This window comes from Vulpes lagopus, chromosome 14 (genome assembly GCF_018345385.1).
Source record: "Vulpes lagopus strain Blue_001 chromosome 14, ASM1834538v1, whole genome shotgun sequence".
NCBI classification, from domain to species: Eukaryota; Metazoa; Chordata; class Mammalia; order Carnivora; family Canidae; genus Vulpes; species Vulpes lagopus.
Window position 1 is genome coordinate 32,380,629 of NC_054837.1, and position 4,479 is coordinate 32,385,107.

The 4,479-nt window shown below is 53.5% G+C and overlaps 1 pseudogene; it reads left to right on the forward strand.

The window, feature by feature from the left end:
• Positions 1-3,055: 3,055 nt before the first annotated feature.
• LOC121475734 lies at positions 3,056-4,093 on the forward strand (annotated as a pseudogene).
• Positions 4,094-4,479: the final 386 nt, after the last annotated feature.

Below are 4,479 nucleotides of genomic sequence, written 5' to 3' on the forward strand. Positions count from 1 at the left end.
CATAAGGGCTAGACTGTATGGTGTAGACTGAGTGTGCTCTTGTGGTTTGGAGCCAGCGGGCTTGTGGCTGAGGTGGGATTGGATGGGGCATCCATGGTTCTCAGATGGGACATTGCAGGCAGAACAAACAGTGGAGTTGAGGTGTAGCACGCATGTGGGGAGGTGGCAGGTTGAGCTGGATTCAGAGACAGGAGATGGGGCTCTTCCAGGTCCCCCGAGCAGGACCCCCAGCAGACAGGAGCTTGTACCGCAGAGCCAGACTGCCCGGGTCTGAATCCCAGCTCTGCTGCTGCCCTCTGGGGGACCCCGGCAGGCCCTCAGTGTCTCTGCACCATGCTTGTCTGTAGAATGGGGATGCTAATCGCTCCTGGAGCAGTGCCTGATACTCAACCCAGGGGGATGAAACACTTAACATGGTGGACGAAAAATAATTTCAAACCTCTCAATGCAGCGTATCTAAGATGTACATAGATGCGGGCAGCCCCGGTGGTGCAGCGGTTTGGTGCGGCCTGTAGCCCAGGACGTGATCCTGGAGACCCTGGATGGAGTCCCACGTCAGGCTCTCTGTACGGTGCCTGCTTCTCCCTCTGCCTATGTCTCTGCCTCTCTCTCTGTCTCTATGAATAAATAAATAAAATCTTTTTTTAAAAAAAAAGATGTACATAGATGCTAGTGGGTAATTTTACCTGGAAAGATATTTAATCATTCTTTAGATGGTTCCTAATAATTCCATTATCCTTTCTTCTACCTTCTCAAAGACACCCACCTATACACCTACCAAGAGCAAAGACCCAGCTGCAAGAAAGAGGTGATCGATAGGACATTCCAAAGAGGCTGTAACTCTCAGGGCACAAATTCCGGCCTAACAGGCTGTATTTGGAGGGAGGCCCTTCTGCATCTTGATGTGGGTCTGGAGCCCCCAGGGCAGGGACTGGGGCGTGGCTGGTCCCCGACAGGTGTTCTCAACATCTGTGCTAGCTGGGGACCTGGCTGGGCCAGGTGGCCACTGTTCACGCTCTGGCCTTCTCAGATAGGCCAGGTCCAGGCTGCCCGAGCCTTCTGGACTTGGAACATTCTGTGCAGGTGAATCTCAGGTGAAAGCCTCCTGCCTCCTAATTTTAGAGGCTCTCTTCCCGAGCAGCAGAGCCTTGGCTTTCTCCAGTGTGGCTTTCTCCAGCTCCAGTTCTGCAGTTTGTCATCATTGATGTAGCTACAGACTGCCCCCCACCCTGCTGACCCAGCTTCAGTCCAGGCAAATGCAGAGAAGCCCATGGAAGAGGGGATGGCACCCAGTTGCTGCCAAACCAAGCTCCCAAAGAGGGAACTCCCTCCCTCCCAGAGGGAGATAAGCAGGGCAGTGTTCTGCAGAGGAAGGTGTCAGCCCTCTTCTTGCCACTGGTCTCCAGGCTCTGAGGCCAACTGGGCCAGGACCTGGGGCCTGATACCCAGGTACACCTGTCTCCTTAGGGTGGGGAGTGGGTTATGGGCAGGGGGATGTCTCTGCCTGCCAGGGAGGGTGTATGGGAGGATGGACGTTTCCAGTCGTCCCATGTGCTGCCTCCCATGTGATGACATGAGAGTGGCCTGCGGTGAGTTTTACACCATCTCTACTTCCAGTCTCCACCAAATAAAACATTTTAGAAATCCATAAAGACTATCTACTTCCAACAAAGCCATCAAGAGTGGAAACTAGTGCCACTTCTGGAAGGACCACATTTAGGAGTAGGATGAGCCTCCAGAGCTGTGGGCACTTATTCAACATGACCCCACGGAGTTGGAGCAGGCCTGGGTAGGGAGGACAGGCCGTCCCCTGTATGCATGTAGAAGAGACCAAGTTTCACGTGTGTGGGACCTGATTTGAAAGTTCAGATGCAGGGTGGTTGCTGCTCCCAATACCCTGAGATCTGTCCATCCTGCGTGCCCACCACAATGAGTGGCAAGGATCCCAAACATTGTGGACGTCGTCGAAGGCAGGAGAAGCTGTGCTGCACTGTTGGTACATAGCTCAGCTGTGGGCTTGCCTGGATGTTCCCTAGCCCAGTCTTACTTTTAGGTTAAAACTGCCCACTTTAGGGCAGCCCCAGTGGCTTAGCGGTTTAGCACCGCCTTCAGCCCAGGGCATGATCCTGGAGACTCGGGATCGAGTCCCACGTCAGGCTCCCTGCTTGGAGCCTGCTTTTCCCTTTGCCTCTCTCTCTCTCTCTCTCTCTCTCAATCTCTCTGTCTCTCAAATAAATAAAATCTTAAAAAAAAAACCCTGCCCACTTTAGAGGTGTCCTTGGTTCAAATCAAAGAGTAAAAGTCCTCTCCTGCCTTGTTCTCTTCAATTTACAGCCAAGGATCTGACTCTTTAAAAACAAGTTTCCGGGGATCCCTGGGTGGCGCAGGGGTTTGGCGCCTGCCTTTGGCCCAGGGCACGATCCTGGAGACCCGGGATCGAATCCCACGTCAGGCTCCTGGTGCATGGAGCCTGCTTCTCTCTCGGCCTATGTCTCTGTCTCTCTCTCTCTCTGTATGACTATCATAAATAAATAATAAAAAAAAAATTTTAAAAAAAAAATAAAAAAATAAAGACAAGTTTCCTGGGACCATCTCCGTGGTGGTAGGTGTGCTGGGGTCTCAGTGTGAAGGCAGATCTACCACCCCTGGTTCATGTCCCATCCCCCCATGTGCTGTGCACCGATGTGGTCCTGGGGGCATCCTGGCCCCCCTGACAGTTGATGCCCGGCCTTCAGGAGCTCACACACAAAGGAGGGAGGGTTTAGACAGTGCACAGGCAAATGAATAAACCACACACACACACACACACACACACACACGCACAGAGAGGACTTCTAGGTGAGGATAAATGCTATGAAGGCAATAAATGAGGTGGTTTGATGAAGAGAGACTGGACCAGGTTGTTGGAGCTGCCAGAGGCAGCTGGGTCCAGGAGGCTTCTCCAGGAAGTGACATGAGGATGTCCCTCTAAGGAAGGAGGGGGCAAAGGAGCTAAACCAGGAGTAGGAGCTCCAGATAGCTCTCTGCTCCTCCCTGTTCGACAGACAGCCGCATCTTCTGGTGCAGGGCCAGCCGCGTCCCCGAGACATGATGGTGAAGGTCAGAGTGAACGGATTTGGCCGTATTGGGCGCCTGGTCACCAGGGCTGCTTTTAACTCTGGCAAAGTGGATATTGTCGCCATCAATGACCCCTTCATTGATCTCAACTACATGGTGTACATGTTCCAGTATGATTCTACCCACGACAAATTCCACGGCACAGTCAAGGCTGAGAACGGGAAACTTGTCATTAACGGGAAAGTCCATCTCCATCTTCCAGGAGTGAGATCCTGCCAACATCAAATGGGGTGATGCTGGTGCTGAGTATGTTGTGGAGTCCACTGGGGTCTTCACCACCATGGAGAAGGCTGGGGCTCACTTGAAGGGCGGGGCCAAGAGGGTCATCATCTCTGCTTCTTCTGCTGATGCCCCCATGTTTGTGATGGGCGTGAACCATGAGAAGTATGACAACTCCCTCAAGATTGTCAGCAATGCCTCCTGCACCACCAACTGCTTGGCTCCTCTATCCAAAGTCATCCATGACCACTTCGGCATCGTGGAGGGCCTCATGACCACCGTCCATGCCATCACTGCCACCCAGAAGACCGTGGACGGCCCCTCTGGGAAGCTGTGGTGTGATGGCTGAGCGGCTGCCCAGAACATCATCCTTGCTTCCACTGGCGCCACCAAGGCTGTGGGCAAGGTCATCCCTGAGCTGAACGGGAAGCTCACTGGCATGGCCTTCCGTGTCCCCACCCCCAATGTGTCAGTTGTGGATCTGACCTGCTGCCTGGAGAAAGCTGCCAAATATGACGACATCAAGAAGGTAGTGAAGCAGGCATCGGAGGGCCCCCTCAAGGGCATCCTGGGCTACACTGAGGACCCGGTTGTCTCCTGTGACTTCAACAGTGACACCCACTCTTCCACCTTTGACACCGGGGCTGGCATTGCCCTCAATGACCACTTCGTCAAGATCATTTCCTGGTATGACGATGAATTTGGCTACAGCAACCGGGTGGTGGACCTCATGGTCCACATGGCCTCCAAGGAGTAAGAGCCTCCTGGACCACCAGCCCCAGCAAGAACAAGAGGAAGAGAGAGGCCCTCAGCTGCTGGGGAGTCCCTGCCCCAACTTAATCCCCCAACACACTCCATCTCCTGACCTCCAATTTACATCCTAGACCTTGAGGAAGGGGCGGGGCTTGGGGAGCCCTACCTTGTCATGTACCATCAATAAAGTATACTGTACCCAGCCAAAAAAATAAAAAAATAAAAAGGAGCTCCAGACAGAGATGAGGAGGGGCAGAGGTTGGGGCACGAATGAGCTTGGATGGGATCCCTGGGTGGCTCAGCAGTTCAGTGCCTGCCTTTGGCCCAGGGCATGATCCTGGAGTCCCAGGATCGAGTCCCATATCGGGCTCCTGCATGGAGCCTGCTTCT